The following is a 23,696-nucleotide window of genomic DNA, read 5'->3' as shown; positions in this document are numbered from 1 at the left end:
GGCCCAACCCCCCAATCGGCCCTACCCTGAGCGTGACTGAGGGTGGCATTGCAACCTCCCGATCCGCCCTGCTCTGTGCATGACGGGGCGGCGCCCCAACTCCCCAATCGGCCCTGCTCTGAGCCTGACCAGGGGCTGCACTTAGGGATTGGGCCTGCCCTCTGCCACCCGGGAGCAGGCCTAAGCCAGCAGGTCGTTATCTGCCGAGGGGTCCCAGACTGCGAGAGGGCACAGGCCGGGCTGGGGGACCCCCCTCCCCCCGCCCCCCGAGTGCACAAATTTTTGTGCACCGGGCCTCTAGTATTAATATAAAAGCATAATTCTACTTAAACTTATACAGATGTCCCCCCACCCAAATGAAAAAGGTATACATACTTTGATAATTGTTAATTCCAATGGGTTAAATCTGAAAAGATAGAAACAGCAATTGAGCTATCAGCTATAAAGTATGTATGCATTCTTTTGGGCACCTTATATATTGCCCCCAAAATTTCCTCTTGTCAGTTAAAACATGTACATACAATAAAGCATTACCTGTGACACTTTTTTTACTTTGAAAAATCTAATTTTATTTTGTGAATCAAAAAGAAGTGTGCTGTATTCATGTTAAATTCAGAATGTTTAACATTCCACTGATCTAAAAATTCTTCCCTTATATTGTGAACAGTGCCCAGAACTGTGTAAAAATTAACATCCAATAGCACATTTTAAAGAAAAAGTTTAAACATGGGACTTATTTCTAAGAAACTCTTCTCAAAGCTCAAGGTATCGGCAATTCTAATTTTAAAAGAAAAGAATTTTAAGCATTTTTGGACATTTAAATGACAATGGTTTAAGAGTTAAAAACCAGAAAAAATTTAATTTTAGAAACTCTTATCAGACACAATATTTAACACAATTAAATAAACACAATTAAACACAATACTTCCCCCACTCCCAAAATTACTAAATGCATGATTTCACTTTAGAATCAGAAAATTGTAAAATGGAATTTTAAAATTATACTATCTACATATATACATATATATACACACATATAAAATTATATATATATATACACACACATATAAATACACTATTTATATATCATGTTTGCTAGTAGATTATGAAATTAAAACTAAATTCTACATTCAAAGGACAGATGATAAATGTTTTCATTGTTTTATTTAAGAGCCATCCCATTCTTTGTTGTTTTCTACCCCCATATTATTAAATCATAACCAAAGACCAAGAGTCAATCAATCCATTTACCTGAAATGAACAGCTAGTAGGTATTGGTCCTACACTTGTGTCCCTTAGAAAGTCCAGTACTCAAAAGGACATGATTTAGGAACACTTTAAAATCCCAAAGTACTCTGACATCCAGGTCCATAAAAGCTAGTAGATGTTATTCATAGGCTATTCACATGTACTGAACATGTCCAGCATGCAGGCAAACTTATTTGTTCAAAATGAAGTAAAAGAGAGAAAAAATACTTAATATTAACAGATGCTGCACAATAAAAACTAACCTTCTATTGCTGCTTATTTCATAAACACTGACTTTTCCGTTTTCTCACAAAAGACACTCCAAAGCCAATAATTTCCCCAATGTCACCTGTGACATACTTTTAAAGTTAAGGTGTTTATCTCTCTCCTCCTCTCTGATGGTTCTCCAGGTTTGTCAGCATGTTCAGCTGAGCTATATCTGTGCACTTCCTGAACCGCTTAAACTGAGTAGAACATCTGCAATGGTTCACACCTGAGAGAAACAAGGGCAAATAATTGGAATGTGAAGTTTATACTCATAGCATTAGACTTGTCACTGACCTTACATTTTGATGAGATCCTCAGAAAACTATAGATCCCTGTCCTCCTGTATCTATAGAATATTTGTGTAGTTGTTACAACCGCAATGGTTGATTTTTGAAACCTAGAGTACACGTTAAGAGTGCCGAAGAGACATCAGCTTATGACTAAGTGGCATTTACTGCTGGAATTCAGGCAGGTCCGGTGACAGACTTTCAAGAGCCTGTTTCATTCCGAGTTCTTTTAGGCACTGAGGTGCAAGGCAGCACTTTGATGCTCATGAGACAGAGTTCACCTAACAAAGGAGAAGTACATCCTTTCAGCTTTTGTGGGTAATAAAGTGTAGTTTCCATTGGGTCTGCTGGATCTGTAGTCTGGAACAGGGTGTCCATTGGCACTAGGGAGGTTCCAAGACATCAGCTGTGGTGATGGAGGCATTGACAATGCCCAGCTGTGGGGGCATCAGCTAGTGACCCCAGTGGCACCTTAATGTTCTGGATATGCTACTATGGGGTAAGTGCTAGACTGTGGCCAGAAGAGGTCTCAGCAATACAGTGGTAGAGGCCGAAGAAGATGGATGCACTGAAGTTCATGTGATTGTAAAGCCAGTATTTCTTTGTTGCCATGCTATAATGCTGCTTAGCTTGCTCAAAAGGGACCATACAAACCTTTGGGCTTAGTGTTAAGAATCGTACATAACCCAGCTGGCATGGCTCAGTGGTGGAACATCGACCTATGAACCAGGAAGTCATGGTTCGATTCCAGGTCAGGGCACAGGCCCGGGTTGCAGGCTCGACCCCTAGTGTGGGGTGAGCAGGAGGCAGATGATCAATGATTCTTTTATCATTGATGTTTCTCTCTCTCTCTCCCTCTCCCTTCTTCTCTCTGAAATAAAAAAAAAAACACATATATTTTTTTAAAAAGAATAGGACACATGCCAACACCAGCAATAAAACTGGAATAAATGTTTAAAGTACAGACATGAAGAACTTGATAATCATCCACTGGTCTCTTTAACCACAATATTCAGTTCCTAAATTGTTAAATGGCAACGAATGAAATAATGCATCTCACAATATGCATTAATTTTATTGTTGCTTTTTTCCCTTGCTGATAGGACCATTTGTCTTCAAAAACATTTAGAGCAATACATGAAGTGGCCACATGGTGTCAGGAGCTACCAACTATTCTAAAAAAAGAACCAGACTTTCACCCTGGAAAAGAAATACAAAACATTTTTAAATAGGTTGCCTTCTTAATTTTTTCCAACTTTGATGTTTTGGCTGTTCAGCATTTTAATACAATTCCCAACAATTTGGCTCAAGAACCTCATAATTTAAACTGTTCTGAATTTATTAATATTAAAATGATTAATGAATCTCCACTGCTTGTTAATTTAAAAGTTGTGTTGATCTGTTTGTGGAGTTTAGCTGTAACAAGTAACCACTCTGGAGAGACTTGGGCATATGTCCTCCTCTATACCATGAGAGAATAAGGTATAACAGAAAGAGGAGTTTTGGAGTCAAGCAGCCCTAATCTGTATGGTCTTAGATAAATAACTTGATTTTCTATGTCCTCATCTGACAAACAAGTATGATAATGACCACCTTACTAGAATTACTATGTTGATTACTCACAAAAACTGCAAGGATGTCCTTCTTCTCCATACTGTCCTACCTGGTGTCTAACACAGAGTGTGACCTTAGCAAATTACACTGGTTATTATTTTATAGAGAGCTAGATATTGTGTAAATATACCTGCTTGGACATTCTATAGTTCAAGTATCTAGAATTTTCTAGGATTTTCTTCAGTCCTATTCAATAAGGAATGAATATCTATTAATAACATGCTAATTTCATTGCATTATCTCAGAGTTCAAAATAATTTTGAAATATTAGGAATCAAATAATCTGTAGTGCCCTTTCACTGATACAATATAATATATTGGGGATTATTTAGAGATTTTTTTTGACCCATTTTTTTTCTTGTTTGTATCCATTAGCATCCAAACTGGGAACACATAGAGGGAAGCTCTTCCAGAGATGGGGGAAAGAATTTTGAATGGTGGCTTGAATGGTTCCTAGAGACAATACAAGGGTAGGTAGAATCAGGCAACAAAATAAAAGTGAGGGCAGGGGGATAACTAATAAAACTTAAAATCTCAAGAGGCAGGCATTACCTCTACAAGATGGCAAGTCTTTGGCAGGGAAAATGGGCAGGCTTCACAATCCTGATCTAGACATGCTCCAGGGTTTGGATAAAGAAGACTTCAGTGGAACAGGAAATATGATATCCTCATAATGAAAGGCTGGGTGGGTGTTTCATAGGCCCCGGGGCAACTGATATAAATCCCAAGATGGTAGAGATTGAAGATGGTTTCAGCATTTTTTTTTTTTGGTTGTGACAATAATGACCATCTAGTGGCCCTAGGTCCCCAGACTTTCTTCCCCCACCCCCCTGCATTCCAGAGAGTACATATTTAGAAGAAAAGGAGCTTAAACTAGGGTTATCAGATTTAGTTATGCCCAGTTAAATTAAATCTCAGATAAACCATAAATTTTCTTAGTATAGGTATGTCCCAGTATTGCATGGGACATACTTATACTAAAATATTTTTGTTGTTTACCTGAAAGTCAAATTTAACTAGGCATATTATATTTTATCTGGCAATAATACTTAAATACTTACATTAGTGTATTTGTTAGTAAAATATGACTGTAGTGAGTTCTCTCTGCTTCTACCCAGCATCTCATCTAAAGTGAGAGAGGGTATACTCATTCCCAACAAAGGAAGATAGGGGAGATGTTTTCTGTCAATAGAGAAGATCTATTGGCAAAGCAACACTATTAATTACTAAAAATCTCTTATATGAGATTTTTCAATCTTGAGGGAAAGTATCGTAAGACAAAAATGAAAACTTAGAGAATTTCCCTCTCTGCTTTTGACGAATAAAGAGAATGTCAAAACTACCAAAGAAGTATAGTAATAGAATGAATAGAGTTGGAGGTTTTCACTAATTTAATAACGAGATAATAGAAAAGTTTGGAATAATTCCCAGGTTTATGGTTTGGTTGGATAGATGGTATGATGGACAAGAAGAGAAAGGGAAATATTAAATACTTGAGGGAAATATTAAATTTCAGTTTGGGAATGTGGATTTTGAAATGTCCTTTGGTGGATATGTCCACCATGCAGTTGAATATAAAGGACAATCAGTATTAGATATACAATTACTGTTGAAACCATCGAAATGGAAATGATCTCAGAGGTAGGATAGATACTGGATAACAAAGGGCCAATGATGGTGCCCTGGGGAACACGTAGATTTCAGGGGCAGATAAAGAAAGAAGAACACATAAAGTAAACGAGGAAGAAAATGTAGAAAGAAACTAGGAGAAATGGTGTCCTGGGGGAAAGAGGTGAGAGCTCTGCAAAGGAAGTGTTCGAGAGTGCCAAATGCTAATGAGGTCGAGTGAGATGCAATGCAAAGCACAGTCAATGAATGTGACAAGTGGAATGCCACGGGGGACGTGTGCCAAAGTGTATTTATTGAAGCAGTGAGAGCCAAGGCCAGATTGCTGCCAATTAGCAGGTCACAGAAGTAAGAAAGTGGAAATAGTGGATGCAGATCTACCTGTCAGAGAGGTTAGCTGTGGCTTAGAGGAGGTATGGCAGTATTGGAAGGGCACACAGGCTCCGAGAAGAGCTCCCTGCTCTTTTTATTTAAAGGGAACATGAAATTTAGGCATTTGGTGGTTTTGTGTTTTTATTATGATAGAAACTTGATGATGTTTATAAGTTGGTGAAGTTGAGGTTGAAACTGCAGAAGAGAAGATAGGTAAGCGAGAGTGGTCAGGGTCCTAAAAGTACAGAAGGGGTGGGAAACGAAAGCACAGATGGAGGTTTTAGTCTTAAAGGAGAGTTTGCATGTTTTAGATACTGTTTCCTCTACTGTAACTGAAAAACGGATGAAAATCAGTGAGTTGTAGAGGTGAAGGGGATGTAGGAAGAGACAAAGAACTTGGAGAAACAATTCAGGTTGTCCTTTCAGACTTAACCATAAAGGAACACATCTACTGGGGAGAAAATGCTCAGTCATGTTACCATGCTTTGACTGAAGTTTAAGGGAAGAATATGTCAACCAGAAGGACTCAAATCAGACAGCATAGCAAGTACAGAAAAGGGTGACAGAGGCAGAAACTGGCTGAGCACTCAGAAATCAGGGTTGCGGATTCTCAGTCAAGCCTACCTGACCAGTTTATATCACTGTTGAAATGTAACATGTAAGATCCTAGTGCCTTTAAGCATTCAAATATTTTAACTAACGTACCTTGTTTTTGTTTTGTTCTCAATAAGAACCTTTTATGAACATTGCTTGCCTGGTGCCAATGTTTATTCCACCTTCTATTAACTTTCTCATTTCAAATTGGCATTCTGATTTTGATAACTGAGTTTCTTATGAATTAGTGTGAGTCAACTCCCTTAAGCTAAATTAACAGCAACAACATAATCAAATCTAAAGTTTTGACTTGCTTCTCTGACAACTAGATCCTAGATTCTGGTGAACATAGTCACCTTACAAGGAGGCTTCCTAACAACAGCTGGTCCAGCTTTCCTGGAGACATCTCAGTCGAGATGCATAATTTTCCTTATTCCAATTCTGGTTTGAAAAATGACTGTAAGTCATATACATGCATATATATACTAGTATATCCTGTGTCACACATAGCTAGGAGAGATAGTATACAGTATAGCTCATGAGCTCATGGTTAAGCTTATGAGCTCTGAAACCAAACCCACTGAATTAGGATCCAGCCCCGCTACTGGATATGCTCTGACCTCCTGGTTCATACTTGAGTTGTGTAACCTCAGCCAAGTTAATTAGCTTCTTGTTATCTTAATTTTCACATCTTAAAGAATGAATATAATGCTAATCTCTACCTAATAATATTTTGTTTTCTTCTATTTTTTGCAGATTAAGTGAGTTAATGCATGTAAAACTAGTAAAATTTTTGGCACATAGTGAGTGCTTAAACAATATTAACCATTAGTATTAGCTCCAAACTTGCCATTCCCACAGACATCCATCATTAACTGTGTCCCAAACTGTGCTTGTTATCCTCTCTTTGTTTCTTTTTTAACAAATATTTATGCTTCCATAAATAAAGAGAGGTTTATGCTTAACCTCACAAGCAATGAATGTGAAGGAAACAATAGTGAATAAGGTCCCTCACCAAAAAATTCACTGCCTGGTGGGGAAAGATGATGATGAATAATGGTTAATCACAACACAATAAAATATGATGCCTGTCCTTTCGTGCCTTAACAAGCAACTCATATGCCCAAACAAAGAAAACCACATTTTTGTGACCTCTCTCCTCTGCCTCATCCCCTATAACCAAATCACCAAATTGTTTTCATTGTGAATGTGGAGGACGGGACTTAGCATTTTGTTTAGTGTCATCAGGCACCCAAGACCTCTTCATCTTTGTGACCTTCAACCCTGTGTGTGTAGACCTTTACTCTTATACTTCCTGCCTCATGGTCACAAAATGAGTATCAAACCTCCAGGCCATGTGTGCCCAGTCCAGGCAAAAAGATGAGAGGAAGGAGAAGGGATGGGCTTTCCTAAGTGAGCTTTGTCCTTGTGAACAAGACAGGGAAGCCCTTCATAGGGACTCTACCTCACTAACCAGAATATCATCATATGGCTGCCTGCAATTGTAAAGGAGTCTGATATGTTAACCATGTAATTAACAGGCATGTTGCTGCCTTAAAAAGCAGGGGTTCTATTAGGAAGAAGGAAGTATGAAAACAATGTCATGGGTTACAAGCAGTGATTGCCACACACAAAAATAAAATAAAATAAAAAAATAAAAGAGTATATGTATTTCAATCCGAAAGGTACTTTTCTTAATCCTAAAGGTACTTTTCTCAATCTGGTCTTAAATTGCAGTATTTTTATGTTCACTATAAATACTCTGTAATTTTCCTTTGTTTTTATCATTACTGAGAATGTAACAAGGTACAGAATAGAATGCTTGTTATGCAAAATCACATGTAAGAAAAGGGTAGGGTGAAACATTTATCATCTTTGCTTATATTTGCAAAGGGAATCTTTGGAAGGATTAATAGATCAGAAACAAAAAAAAAGTGTTTATTTGTTGGGATCAGAGTTTGGAACAGGGTGATTAGCCAAGAGGTATTAATAAAACTTTTCACTATATGCCATTTTTCTTTTAATTTTTTAAATATATGTATTTACCATGTGTATTACATACTGAAAAATTAATAATAAAATAAGTATGCATTCCCCAAATAACTAAATAAAATGTAAAAATTAAAAGTATGCTTCTGTATTGATCTTATTAACATTTCTTTGCAACATAGCCACTTAATTCTTTTAACCACTCAAAGTATAGTTGAGCTCCTTTTTCTTTTACAATTTAATGAGCCATATAATTTTCCATCTAAATAAAAACTTGATGGAAGCTAATGTAATTACTTATTTATTTTCTATACTAACACAAAAACAAATCCAATAACAGTACTTAAACTATGCAATGAGTGATATTGATGTTATAGTGTTTTTTTGGCAACCATCCTTTGAATGCATTCCACAAATATTGAACTACCAAATTACTTTGTTCTTGAATCAACAGTAGTAATTCCTCATTCTGTTGTGATTATGTCAGATTTCACATTAAATACTATGTTCCAATATTTTAGGTTCATTTTTTAATTTAAAACTATAACTGAAAGTTTTTACCTGATAGCAGCTTTTACCTAATAGCTCCTCACATAAAGAATTGTGGAAGCTAGTTCTATCCTTGTAAATATTTATATCTGAAGTCGTATATTAAAAATCTTTTAGCCACTGTGGTAACACTATTAGTGATCACTAATGGGTTTTTTCCTCTTCTTCCTGGAGAAGCAGCCATACAACCGTTTTTAACATTTCTTTTTATTAAGTATGACCATTTGACTGAATTTTGGCTAATGCAATGAGAGGTCGATGATGCTGCTACTTTTAGGCCTGGCTCATAAAAACCTCTCACCTATCATTTTCATTCTTTTGTCTGATAGAGTGAAGAGGATTTCCTGGACTTAGAAGAAAGGGATGAACAGACTGGAAACCAACTGGATTACTGAATGACTACATGGAGAAGAATCTGCCCACTTTCCTTTCAACAACATACATTGGGCTTACTAAGTATTCAATATTTATGGCATTAAGACATTGACAGTTTATAATTATTATAAGAATTAGTCCACCTGGCTAATAGAGACAACCATCTGGTACATCTGAAATTATTTAAAGGGATTGTTAAATATGTAAGTTCACAAGTTCCTGCAATTTTTTCTTCAAAATAGACTGAAAAAATTAAAATCCAGAAAATATTATTGTAATCTATTTTTTAAATCAGCATTTAAAGTGATTTTTAAAATTTGAGGTATGGTTACAATTAGCAAAATGTTATAGGCCAAAGAGAACATATAGTATGTTTGATTAAAGCACTCAGTTTTAGGTGTCAAATTCAAGATGAACTTCAGTGAAAATTTTGCCCTGTGAATATGTTTCATCTTTTCTTTTTTTCTGACTTGTTAACATTTTTCTCTACATTATATCTATTTTCTCACTAACTTGACATAACAAAATATTTAAGTAAATATTACAGACCATTTCCAAATCTTAATTTAACATGATTACTCTTTTTATTAATTATCTTAAGTTCTGGCTTTAGGATGATTATATAGATCAGAATATAAAATGAAGCTCATATGGAAAGCATAGAGTAAACTTTGCTCTTTTGCTTTTATTCCCTTTATTAATATTATCTAGTATTTAAAAAATCATTTGGTCTAAAAAGAAAAACTATTCTCTGAGCCACATAAAGGAGGAGAGATTAGTAAAAAGTATAAGTAGAATATTATAATATTTGTTAGAAAAATTTGCATTTAATACATTTAAAATATAAAATACACACTTTTAATAGTTTATGTAAAATTTTCTTTTAAGTCTTCATTTTTATGAACTAACCTTGTATGTGCACATGCGTGTGTACATGTATGCATTTACTACTGCCACTAAAGGCTTACCATTATAAATCTAAAATATTACCAATTAATTTATGTACTCATAAATTATTCACTGCTTCACAGAGATAAGTTTTATCAGTTGTAATTCTATTTTTTTTATTTTAAAGGTGCAGGCATTAAGAAAACTTATTTACAAAAATAGCCAGGGATATGAAAAGTTGTGATGTGGTGTTATCATTTCATTATTTGAAATCCATGCAAGATTGTGACAATGAAAACATGATCAGGTTGATTAGAAATTCCTTCAGTTATTTTTAAGAGAAAAGAATGGAACCCACCTGACTTTAAAGGATTTGTTATCCATGTGTAACAAATATTACCCAAATCTTAGTTGCCTACAACTGTTCCTGGAGGATATAAGCTGGCCCCATTCCCCTAACTCTATCAGGCATCACACTACCTCCCACCACAGGAACGGGGTGAGCAGCTCATAAGTTTCCATGGAGAGGGAGGTCACATGACCCAGAGCTGGCCAATCAATATATTGCACTTTAAAAACCACAATGATTAACTCAGGGCTGGGCATGTGACTAGTCAGGTCCTATGATTCAGTCCCTAATGTTGGAATCATGGGAGAAGAGAAGTTCTATTTCAGTTGGAGAGCTGAGCAGTTATGCTGAGTCTGTGGCTGTTGGTGGCCATCTTGCTTTCATAAAAAGAAAGCCCAGGCGAGAATGACAACAGCACAGAGGGAAGTAAAGCTAAGAGGTCGGAAGAGGCCTTCTATGCTGAATTCTTAGAGTCCAGGTACAGTCTTGCCTGAAGCTGTCTACACTTAGACATCTTAGTTACATAAATTGTTTCCTCCTCCCCTGATTCGTTGCTTGTTTTCTGACATTGGCTATCAAGAGAATTCTGACTTTTCTTTCCAGCAGGCTAAATGGAGTTTCCTGGAACTTCCAGCAATAGGGATAAGGTCAGCTGCAAGGAGGAACTTCCAGCTAACACTGTAAGTCTTGAACTTAATCTTAAGATCAAAATGAGTTTAAGCAATATCTATTGAGGGCTGACTACTGGCTAAACCAATGTAATCCTTGTAAGATTAACCCCGTTAAGGTAGCAAATGCTTGGCACTTGAAGGCAGGCATGACCAAGATCTGACAGTTGGGACCGCACCTCAGGGTTCAGGAGCAGTGCTTGGGCCAAAGCGATGCCCTAGGTTTTCTGACGGCTGTGGGCTTCTGGTTAAGGAGGTGGCGGGTAAGGGACAGATTACCAGGTCCCAAAGCTGTCCTGAAGGCCCACTGTGTGCAGATTCAGAGTGGACAGAGAATAAAAGCCAGAAGCTTTTCTTAGGGATGTTCACAGATCAAATAGGGACACACCAGATAGAGCATGATAGTTCATTAGCTGTGTTCATGGTGAAGGGCAGGGGGATTGAGCAGAGACCCAGGTGTGCTAGGGAACTTTTAAAGACAGAGAATTTTGAACTGAGACTTGAAGTAAAAGAAAACCCACATACGAGTGACAAACTACAAAGGGATATTAACTTTTAATGTTGAAAGATGATGTGAGAGGTGGCAGATTCAAAAGTGGCCTGGTAGCCCAACAATGTCATATACTTTATTACTTGAATATTTTACTATATTCATATATTAATTTTTAACTAAAAATGGTTTATAGAGCATCTTTCACCAATTTATATTTTCCCACTCTTAAACATTAATATTAAGCCAAATCATAATTCAAATTATAAAATTCTTCAAATCCTTTTTGTCCAGTGGTCTAATAAGAATTTCAAGAAACTTTATACTACTTGACATATTTTTAGATGAACATCTAAAATTCTTCATTGAAAATTGACATAGCTGCAAAGAATTAAAGGGGATATAAAGACTTGTGATGTGACATTGTTGTTTGATTCTTCGAAATCTTTGCAAAATTGTGACACAGTACAATAATAAGGCTGATTAGAACTTTCTTGAATTATTTTTAAGAGTAAAGATTTGGAATCCAAATCTCAGTGGCCTGCAATGAGGTTTAATTATCTCTCATGCTGCATGTCTACATGGTTCTGCTCCATGATATCTGCCCTCTGGACTCAGGCTGTCAACTCAGTCTTGAATACTGTCTCTGTTGTGGAAGAAGGAGAAGAGAGGTGATCAATCACACACTGGTTTTTAAAGGGTGTGCTCACATTTCTCTGTTCATCAGCCCCTTTGCCATCCCTGAGAGCAACAGGGTCAGGGCTGTGTAATTCCACTGAATGACTGGCATCAATCAAGGGCACTGAATGGGGTGAATTGTAATCCAGTCCCACATTATGCTTAAGATTTAGATGTTTACCCAAGGAGTGATGGAATGCCATTGAGTACAGTTTTCATTTTCAATAAATCACTCTGACCATAGAGAGGAGAATAGAAGATTAGAAATGGGCAAGAGTGCATTTAGGGAGAAAATAAGAAGGCCATTTCAGTCTTTCAAAAAAGTAAAATATGATAGAGCTTTAGACTAGGGTCATGACAGTGGAAATGGAAAGAAACCACAAAACTTAAACCATAGGAGGATCTAGTGATGCCAAGAGATGCTGTGGCCTCGAGTGATGGGTGGTGTTGGTGGTGGAAGCCACAGCCGACATGGTTTCTCATGTCTTACCAGTTAGTGACTCCGGTCTATTGAGGAGTCAAGCTATTCTAGTCTCTGTTTTTGGATCTTGTTTTCTCCTAACAAATATTCCCTCCTTCATAATAATTAATTAATTAATTAGGTCAGTTAAAAGGGGAACAATATATTAATAAGGTAATGAGATGCTGAGTGAACTGACAAATGAGTGACAGATTGGGCATGGGAATTTATCTGTATCCACAAATGTTCAAAGAGAGAAGAGAAAGTAGACTCAGCCAGAAGAAAAAGAAAGTCCTCCCTACTGGGCTTGCCTCAGAAGAATCCCTCCCTTCTACCAACACATCAGGAGTCTCTCTTCTTCCAGGCAGCCAGGACCAATTTTAGCTGCAAAGGAGAAAGGAGGGGTGGGCAGGAGAAGAAGAGGGGAGGAGGAGGGAAGTGGATGATGGATGGGCTCCTTGGACCCTCTACATCATCCTCTCCTCCTTTCCATCAACCTCCCTACACTTCCCTTTCAGAGTCCCGCACTGCTTTTCAGGGTTGGGAGGGCTCGGGATTCACAAACTCCCCCAAAGAGATTTTTTGTAGCAGCAGCAGCAGCATCAGGCAACCTTCCAGGAACTTGGAGCCTGGGGTCCTCGCAGACAGAGAAAACCCAGATCCTCCTCTGTCCTGGGCTCACAACTGGAGAGACGTGTTCTGAGATTGAGCACAGTATGTCAGAGCAGAGTGGGTGCTGGGATTTCATTTACCCCAGAGCCTCATGTTGCTGATGAGAAAGCAGGAGCCCAGGGAGGGGAAGCAATTCCCTCAGGGCCACACAGTGAGGGCCTGAGTGGGACTGGAAGCTAGTTCTAGATGCTGGCTCATATAGAACTCATTTCCTTTGGAAGACTCCGGGGTGATAAATTCCCCAGAATAATTAACAATCTTGAAAACTTCCAGTAGATCATTGTAGGTGCTCAGTAGGTTTTTGTTGACTAGATAATTATAATTTGACACACACAAAAAAATAGCAGGCCTTGAAGCTGGTAGTGGATCTCAAATCTTGAATTCAAAAAGGGCATTTCACTCCTTTTTTTTATATAGTTGAAATGGGAATTGGGAAAGGAAATGTTGCCACATAGCTTCTTTTGTTAAAAAGAGACAAGTGCCCCGTCGGTGTAGCTCAGTGGTTGAGCATTGCCCTATGAACCAGGAGGTCACTGTTCAATTCCTGGTCAGGGCACATGCCTGGGTTGGGGGCTCAATCCCCAGTGGGGGTGAGGGGTTACGCAGGAGGCAGCTGATCAATGATTCTATCTCATCATTGATGTTTTTATCTCTCTCTCCCTCTGCTTCCTCTCTGAAATCAATAAAAATATGTTTTAAAACAAATAAAGGAGACAACAGGCTGTGGGTAGAGGATATGTGCAGGTCCAACCCAGGAAATTAAGCACAGAGGAAGCTGGAGACCCATCCCTGCTCTATCAGGCATCACGCTACCTCCCACCCCAGGAACAGGGTGAACAGCTCACAAGTTTCCATGGAGAGGGTGGTCCCATGACCCAGAGCTGACCAATCAGTACATTTCACATTCTAAACCATAGTGATTGGCTCAGGGCTGGGAATGTGACAGTTAAGTCCCATGAGTCAGTCCCTAGTGTTGGAATCATGGGAGAAGAGAAGTTCTATTTCAGTTGGAGAGCTGAGCAGTTATGATCTGAGCCTGTGGCTGTTGGTGGCCATCTTGCTTTCATAAAGAGAAAGCTCAGGTGAGAATGACAACAGCGCAGAGGGAAATAAGCAAAGCCAAGAGGTCAGAGGGGTATGTTTGCTGGATTCATGGAGCGCTCAGGTAGTCTTGCCTGAGCTGTCTACACTTAGACATCTCAGTTACATAAACTGATTTCTCCTGCTTTGATTGTTTGACTCCCATCTAATCTGGATTTCCAAATGGAGTCAAGTGGTATCTGTTGAGAGCTGGGTACTGGCCAAACCAAATTACCCCTCATGGGATTGATTAACCCTGATAAAGTAGCAACTGATGTTTCCATTTTAGAGGGCAAAATTGAGGCTCTGAGAAGGGAGGTCCAGAGTGAGGAAGCGAGGAGCCAGACTGCACACCACATTCTGCTTGTACTCTGGGAAGATGCTTAATGTAACTTGTCCACATGAGGGTGGCTAAGGCACCCTGCTCTATACCCAGTGTACCGTGGGTGCCTGAGGCTTGGAAACTGTCCTGTGCAGGAGACTTGCAGAACCCATTTCACTGATGGATGGTGCTGGACCTTTTTTCACTGGCATGAACTCACCCTCCTAGCTTCCCCATGCCCAGCATCCTGTCTCGTTTTCCTGGGCAATAACACAAATGCTCGTGTAACCACACAGGCAATCATCCATTCTCAGAATAGCATCTAGAGCTACCATAGGTGAGGACCAGAGTGTTTGGCCCTCCACTATACCAGGTGACATCTTCTTCCTTTGGATTTGGGAAACCGTCCTCCCCGTTTACACACCAAGGGCTTTTCCAGGACATGCAGAGAACCTCACCCAGTGTGAAAGGGATGGAACAAGTCCTTTCTATGTCTCCCTTCTACGGAGGTCATGTTCTCCTTTCTATGCACAAGGCCTCCTGTTGCTGACGGGAGGCTGAGCTGACCATAAGTCGACAGCTCAGCATTTGAAGGCAGGCATGAGGCAAGATCTGACAGTTGGGACCTCATACTCAAGCTGGAGAGGCTATAGAAGCCCACAAGGTTTGGAAGCAGTGCTTGGGCCAAAGTTATTTCCTAGGTTTTTGCCTACTGTGTGCAGGCTCAGTGTGGACGGAAAAGAATAGACAGAGGCATGCCTCAGGGCTCTTCACAGATCAAATAAGGGCACACCAGACAGACAGAGCACCATAGCTCATGAGATGCTTTCAGGGGGAAGGGCAGGGGCCTTGAGGAGATACACGTGCACTGAGGAAGTAGTTAAGGACAGACAATTTTCACTGAGACTTGAAGGCTGTAGTAATTAGATATGTGTTTGGTTGAACTAACAGAAAACCTACTAAGAGTGGCTTAAACTATAGTGCCTTCTAACATTTAATGTTGTACATGATGTGAAAGATGGGAGGTCCAGGGCTGGTCTGGTGGCCCAACAATGTCAAAATACCTCAGATGCCTTGCACCTCTGCACTCCACCATTAGCAGAATATATTTCTCACTCCCTCATGGTAGCACTATGGCTGCCTGCACGCCAGCCTTCACATCTGCATAGTTAGTGCTTAAGCCAGAAGCAAGGGTCCACCTTCTTCCCAGCCCATCTATTTCTCTACAGGAAGGAGCATCTCTCCCACAAGCCCCGGTAGACATCCTCTAATATCTCATTGGTTACAACTGGGGCGCAAGTTCCCCAGCCAAGCACTAGCAGGGATAATGCAGTTGCTGTAACTTCCTGGAATAATTGTAATTTTTTTTTCAAACTGAGTATCCACAGGAAGAAGGAAATGTGCTGGGTGAGCAACCAACATCATCCTGCCGTAAAGGAGAAATGAACAAGGTAGCTGAGGGTTCAAAGCCAAGGGAACTGGAGGAACAGAATATGCAAAGGTACAGAAGTGCATGAGACACCTCAGGTGCTCGGGATTGGTAGTGATTCATCACTGCAGGAACACCACACAGGTGGGGAAAGGTGGGCAAGGTGTCATATCACATTTTATGCCTGCAGCAGGCAGGCCTTAGGCAATGGGAGCTACTGAGAGACACCGAGTGAGAGAGAGAGCAGGAGCAAATAGAAAAACCACAGGTGTGCAAGGTCACCTGTATCATAGGATGACCTTAATCAATGACCTAGATTAGTGAATTTGCTATTAGCAGCCACCTCTTTCAAGATATTAAAAGACACACATTCAGCCCTGTTATTTAGACAGCTGCAATGTTACATCTGTAATGCCTGCAACCTCACCTTTCCCTGCCCTGGGCCCAGCCTTCAGCCCACCACCTCCATCCCCCAGGGCACCTGATCCAACCCAGCACTTTGTGTTGTAATATACATAGGAAGCCCACACCTCTTAGGGCAGCGGTTCTCAACCTGTGGGTCGAGATCTCTTTGGAGGTCGAAAGACCCTTTCACAGGTGTCGCCTAAGACCATCCTGCATATCAGATATTTACATTACGATTCATAACAGTAGCAACATTACAGTTATGAAGTAGCAACAAAAATAATTTTATGGTTGGGTCACAACATGAGGAACTGTATTTAAAGGGCCAGAAATTTGAGAACCACTGTCTTAGGGCGAGGGTAACTGTGTCTCAGTTTCCAGAGGAGAAACAGAGGCTGGAAGTCGGTAAGGGGCTTGGTGGTGAGCTGTGGGGATGAACCTTGAGCCCAGAGCCTGTCTTTCCCACTCCACCGTGCCACCTCAGGGCTTCAGAGGACTGCACCCTCCTAACTGTTCCGAGATGTTTGATGAACCTGAGCTTCCTCCCACCCCCAGGCCTGCTCTTTATTCTTAGTGATCAAACCCACCATCCCAGTCCCTTCTTAAAGGGGAAAGGGAAAACGCCCAACTCCTGCCTTATAGCCATGAGTCAATGCTGCACTTTGTTGTCCTAGTGTGAACCTCTCGGTCATAATTAGCACAGGCCACAGGACCACAATTCCCCTTGGGCTCCGTGCAAATGTTAGGTAATGTGAGTGCAGGAAGGTAACACTGGTCTGCCTTTCTGCCCTGCAGTATGGCTCACAGCCTTTCACTTCAGAACCACATTCATGCCCTGGCTTATTTGGCTCAGTGGATAGAGCATCAGCCTGAGGAATGAAGGGTCCAGGCTTCAATTCTGGTCAAGGGCACATGTCTAGGTTGTGAGCTGGGGACGTGCGGGAGGCAGCCAATCAATGATTCTCTCTCATCATTGATGTTTCCATCTCTCTTCCTCTCCATTCCTCTATGAAATAAATAATAAAAAAAAGCAAACAAAAAACACATTTGTTGCTGTTGAGAGTTATGGTATTAATTCTTTCTTTCTTTCTCTCCCCCCCCCTCCCATTTAGTTCTGATTAGTCCAAGGGCTACATCACTACATGCTTCTCAAACTGGAGGATGCACAGCCCCGATTCTGTGCAGGGAGCAGACCAAACAAGAGTATCCCATGTATCTTTCTGAAGCACCAAGTTTATTACAAGACTTGGAAGAACCAAGTACTTTAATGAGAATCATCCCCTTGCACAAACATGGAAGGAAAGAGGAACAGGAGAGGTGAAAAGGACCCCAGGGGAACAGGCCGGCTGAGTGGTGGGCCTGCAGCGAGGGGGCCTCTCCTGCTGTCCCTGAGGCGGCTTCATCCATCCTCCAAGTTCAGCAGGTATTTTTGGTCTTGAGTTTTGAAGGCCACAGAGATGCCCGGTGCCCTTCTGATGTGAATTTGTGCGGAGAACATCGTGGCAGTTTGCACAGCTCCACTGTCCACTGGATCTAGTGCTCTCTCGCCCAGGGGTCCTGGCACACACAGTGTGCACATTATGCTCCTCTTCTTCTGGAAGCTCTCCGCGTCCAGCCTTTAGTCTTTCTCCCTGCACCATGTGACCTGGCTCCCTGGAGCTCATCATGGTTCATCTCTTCATTTAAAGCCGAGGATGCGTAGCTTGACCTCCTGGACTCTCTGGTTGTATCCCTTCCTTGGCTGTCCCCCATTTACATGGACTCTACATTTTCCCAAGCTTTTTTTTTTTTGTGGATGACCTGAGGCAGAGCTTTTTCAACATAAAGACCAAGATTCTCCTGGTGACCCCTGAAGGCCCTGGCTGGTTCCCTCTGGGGATCCGCAGCTGCTGCTATGACTATCAGATCGTTTTGGGTGTCCAGGAATCCCCAGAGCCACCCTGGAGGCTGGGCTGGGTGTGGCGGCCCCTGACTCTGAGATGACTGGTGGAATGGTAGGCTCTTGGGTCTTCTGTCACAACCCCTGGTCCTCAGGCTGCTTATACATTTCCAGACACCTGGAGAACTCTGGGTGAACCTCCTGAGTTGGGGAGGGACCATGGCTGCTGTGGTCAGGGGAACAGAAGGGCCCTATCACAACGGTATGGCACTCCAGTTTTGGTTTCTTGCTGCTCACAATGAGACAAGTGGCCACTATGTTGGTGAACCTCTTGTGCTTTTCTGTCTCTTGGTTCTCATCCCACTCAAACCCCAGGCTCATCATCGCTCTGTCACCCAGGAGTCCATGTAGTCACAGGGAGGCTCACTGTAAGGACTGAGTATTTCTTCTTGGCCCATGTTTAGCCATGGGTCTCCCATAAACTACCTCTGTCCCTTGGATGAGAATCAACAATTTTTTAAATGTCTTTTCCAATTCAAAGGATGGATAAATGGCGTGAGGTATTTATTTTCTGCTTAATATCTGCGGCCGCAGCTCCCTAAAGTGTTTTTCTAGGAAGGGCAGGTCCCTGTCAAAATTTTATACAGAACTACTCCTAGGCTCCATACCTCAACCATAGGTCTGTCATATTTTTGGCCCAGAAATAGTTCTGGGGCAGCATAAGAGAGGGTATCACAAACATGTGCAACTTATCGCCCAAAAACTGAGTGCTAAGTCCAAGTCTCTGGAGGAGCTCTGCTGATTGATGACTTTTATAGCCATTTCTGTACAGTTCAGAACATGTCGGCCCAACCCCCGCTTCGCTGCCCTCTCCAATGGTGCTGCGGAAGATGTAATCCCACTATGGGGCTCCTGGTCCACAATTTTGATGTTCCTCTGAGCATCAAGGAACATGTTCTTTGGCTCAGGTCCCTATGGACTATGCCTTTTTGATGGCTGTGCTGCACAGGTGATACCAGCTGATGGAAAATACTTCGGGCCTCCTTCTCGGTCATGCGGTAGTGATCCTCCAGGTAATCGGATATGTTCCCTCCACTTAGGTGCTCCATGATGAGGCAGAGTTTTCTCCTGGTGCCAGTCACCTCAAATAACTTGATTATATTCTGGTGATTGAATGCCTTCATGCATGGAAGTCCTGCAGGGGAAGTCGCTGGAGGAGCCCTGCTGATTGATGACTTTGACAGCCATTTCTGTACCATTCAGAACGTGTCAGCCCAACCCCCCCTTCGCTTCTCTCTCCAGTGGTGTTGCGGAAGTTATAATGCCCACTATGGGGCTCCTGGTCCACAGAGATGGCTGCAAGGTTATCCATATGGTGACTTGCTAACTATACTAACCGGCAATACTAACAATGCTAACTATGATTACTAAATATGCTAATACACTAACAATGCGGACTATGCTTATTAACTATCCTACAAAACAATAACTATAATAACAATGCTAACAATCTATACTAGCTCTACCGACAATACTAATGGTACAAACATTGCTAATTTATAACACTATCTAAATTTGTTTAAATGAGAAAAACAAAATACTGAAAAAAAGAATAAAATAATAAAACAAAAATTAAGTAAATTAAAGAAATGGGGGGGGGAGAACAAAAGAATAGTGAGAACAAGACAAAAAGAATAATAGAGAAGAAAAAAGACAGCAAAAAAATAAGAAAAAGGAAATAAGCAGAAAGCCCTAACCCCCGAGTGGCTGTACTTGGAGATGGGGTCTGTGAGGTGCTCAAGGTTAAATAAGGTCAAAAGGATGGGGCTCTGGTCCAGTAGGGCTGGTGCCCTGACAAGAAGAAGAGGCACCAGAGCACCCCCTCTCTGCACAGTGAGAGGGCAGCGGGCTGCAGCCAGGAAGCGTGACCACACCAGAAACTGACCCTGGGGGACTTTGATCGGAGACTTCCAGCCTCCAGAAGGGGGGAAAGTAAACTTCTGGTGTTTAAGCCTTTCCTAGTCCCTGTGGTTTGGGAGACATTAATCTTCCATCATACCGGAATCAAAAGTGAGCACATCACCTGGACTTGGCCAATCCACGGATTCCATCCCTTTTGCTTCAGTAACCAGTTTGAGGATGGATGTGTGACCCAAGTCCAGCAAATCTGTGCCAGGACTTAACCACAGAACTATACAAATGGAAGTTCTTTACCCACAGGCGGCTGCCATGGCTACTACTTTGGGGAAACTGACCTGAGAGTGAGGCCTACATGGAAAGCAGAGCTAAGGTGGCTCCTGGTGATGTAATTTGAGCCCCTGCACCAAGCCAGACCTGATGCCCACCTGATTTGGATGGGGTTGGGGCACAGTAGAGCTCTGATCAAAGCCATCAAAACACTGATCTTGTCTGAGTGCGAGATTGTGTTCAGCACAATGAAGGAAGGAAGAAAGAGGACTCCAGGGAGAGAAACCCCAAGAGTATGCATGCACGTGCATGTGGGCACACAGTTCAGGTCAGAACAATGCACATCATGGGGGGACTTGCAGCCAACAGAGAGGAGGAGGGCTGCTCTACTCAAATGGGAAGTTATACCACATTACTGACCTCTTTGTATGATGTGCAATTTGCTTTGAAACAAGAATAAAAAGAAGAGACACATTAGGCAGATGTGACAAAGCGTAATGGTTGCATTAATTCAAACAGCATTAAACACGGCGCCACAGCCCATTTGGAATCTTTAAAAATCCCCAGGCCACGCATCTCTCCCCGAGGAGGAAACCCTCAGTGTTGTCACTGTCCTTTTCTTACCGGGTCCAGGGCCTTAAATGCACCACTGCCTGGGATCCCTGGAGGTCAGGCTGCCCGGTCAAGGTCACACAGCTTGTCAGGGCACAGAACACGGACACAGGCTTTCTTACGTAAACCTTGTGTTTGACTCACCGACAGAGGTAGGTTCCTGGGAAGCTATGGAAGCTGAAACAGGGTCCCTCACTAGTAGGGACCTTTCTTAAATCCTGCACATAATTCTGGATTCTATTTCTTAAAAAGCACCATTCAAACTGGCCTCAGATGTTCAACGACAGCCCCGTCAATATAGGAAGACGCCTGCCCCTCCCATGCCACTGCAGAGGAGTGCCCGATGCTGACAGCACGAGACGAAAACATGGGGGTTACTGAAAACCACCTCAGGGCTTCTCACTTTTCTACCTAGGACAGGTGATTCTCAGCAGCCCAGAGCCTCCAGCCCCCCCATACCCACAGTGCATCAAACAGGCCACCTCGGGCCTTTGCACAGGGGGATGGTCCCCAATACTCGGCCCTCTCTTGGCCTAGATGATGCCTGCTGCTCCTGCAGCTCTCCCTTCCAGCCATCAGCCCCTGGGGCCTCTAGGTCAGTGGTTCTCAACCTTCCTAATGCCTCGACCCTTTAATACAATTCCTTATGTTGTGGTGACCCCCAATTTCATTGTTACAAATTGAACATAATTAAAGCATAGTGATTAATCGCAAAAACAATATGTAATTATATATGTGTTTTCCAATGGTCTTAGGCGACCCCTGTGAAAGGGTCGTTTGACCCCCAAAGGGGTCTCGACCCACAGGTTGAGAACCGCTGCTCTAGGTGAATTCTAGCTCTCATTACTGCCTTCCTGACGCCCAGCAATGCATCTGGTGCACAGTAAACACGGGGTAAACGTTGTTTAGTGAATGGAGGTGGGAAGGCTGGGCCAGGCTACAGGGACAGCATGTATAAAGAAACAGAGGGCGGGGTGTGCTAGGGGCAGGCATATGGCTCAAGAAGCCTGGACACTGGGAAGGCATTGGGGAGCGATGGGGAGTGGAGCAGGGAAGGACGCAGGGCCTGTTTTCATTCCCTCTCTGGTTTTTAATGCCCCTGTTTTACAGACAGGGAACTCTGAGCATGATTTGCCTAAAGTCCACAGCAGGGAGGGGTGGTGGATTCCAGAACTCCTGTCACTGTGTCAGGTCAGTGTGTCTCTGCCCAGCGCTGGCCCCACCTGTGGAGGGATTCTCCCGTTGACACAGAGAAATGGAGCGCGATCACTGACCCTGCCAGGGTGGCCCCAACAGAGGCACAGTGACGGGGGTCACCTCAGGCTCTCCCCACTCGGTGGGCCCTGGGCGGCAGGAGCCGCACTGTCTGCAGAGGCGTTGCTTCTGCTTTCATGGTGCTGTGTCTGCTGCTGTTTGGAATTTCATGGTCTGGCTCTAACCTCGGACAACCAAGACTGGTCGTCCTGGCTGCCGGTTACATTCGTGGGGGCAGTTATGGAGAGTTGCCACTCGTCCACACACTGATAGAAGCCAGGTCTGTGGGTAGGACACATCCCTCCAGTCCGTATTACACTGGGGGGAACTGTTTGACACTTTCTTCTTTCCTCCTTCACCAGCCAAGTTCTCTTGGGCAGCAGGGTCTCGGCCTCCTGCCTCTGAGGGTGGATGGAGGAGGGGGGTCTGGGGTGCAGATGCAACCATGGCCAGGAGTTGCTGCAGCAGGGTCGGGCACACAGTAGGTCGGTCTCCCAGAAATAGCTGTTGAATGAAGGATAAAGGTGTGAATAGCAAGGCCGTGTGTGGGACTTAAGCAGAGAATGCTGAGGAAGAATTCACATGAGGTGGTGATGGGGGGATATCAGGCTCCTCCTGGTTACTCTGAGTGTCTGTGCTTCAACCGGTCTCCAGAGATGGTAACTGCAGGTTTATGGGGTACAAGGGATGTAGCAGTGCACTAAGTGGCAGGCTGCTGGGGAGGAGCCCAAGCCGGGGCCGGGCACTGCACCACTCCTGCTCACCCTGGGTCCCCGCTGTACCTGCTGTGCTCAGTAGCGCTGCTGCAGCAGTGGGAGAGGCTCCCACCACCGCAGCTGCACTTGTCAGCTGTGAGCCTGGTTTCTGGCTGAGTGGTGCTCCCACTGTGGGAGCCCACTGACCATCAGGGGGCAGCTCCTGCATTGAGCATCTGCCCCCTGGTGGTCAGTGCATGTCATAGCGACCGGTTGACCGGTCATTCGGTCGTTTGGTTGTAAGGGTTGCTTAGGCTTTTATATATATACTAGAGGCCCGGTGCACAAAAATTTGTGCACTCGGGGGGCGAGGGGAGGGGGGTCTCCCAGCCCGGCCTGTGCCCTCTCGCAGTCTGGGACCCCTCGGGAGATAACGACCTGCTGGCTTAGGCCTGCTCCTGGGTGGCAGAGGGCAGGCCCAATCCCTAAGTGCAGCCCCTGGTCAGGCTCAGAGCAGGGCCGATTGGGGAGTTGGGGCGCCGCCCCGTCATGCACAGAGCAGGGCGGATCGGGAGGTTGCGATGCCACCCTCAGTCACGCTCAGGGTAGGGCCGACTGGGGGGTTGGGGCACTGCCCCCTGTCACACTCAAGGCAGGGTCGATGGGGAGGTTGCAGCGCCACCCCCTGTCACGCACAGAGCAGGGCC

The 23,696-nt window shown here is 43.0% G+C and overlaps 1 long non-coding RNA gene across 1 annotated transcript in view; it reads left to right on the top strand.

The window, feature by feature from the left end:
• The window catches only part of LOC102246546, a 301,492-nt gene extending 280,008 nt beyond the window's left edge, over window positions 1–21,484 (top strand). The window contains exons 9-10 of the long non-coding RNA XR_001362641.1: window positions 8,876–9,002; window positions 17,475–21,484. This is a non-coding gene — a long non-coding RNA (uncharacterized LOC102246546). The remainder of the gene's footprint in view (window positions 1–8,875; window positions 9,003–17,474) is intronic.
• Window positions 21,485–23,696: the final 2,212 nt, after the last annotated feature.

The sequence above is a fragment of the Myotis brandtii genome, unplaced genomic scaffold, assembly GCF_000412655.1.
Source record: "Myotis brandtii unplaced genomic scaffold, ASM41265v1 scaffold285, whole genome shotgun sequence".
Classification (NCBI taxonomy): Eukaryota; Metazoa; Chordata; class Mammalia; order Chiroptera; family Vespertilionidae; genus Myotis; species Myotis brandtii.
Note: the sequence above shows the minus strand (reverse complement) of the source record. Positions and strands in the feature narration are given on the sequence as shown.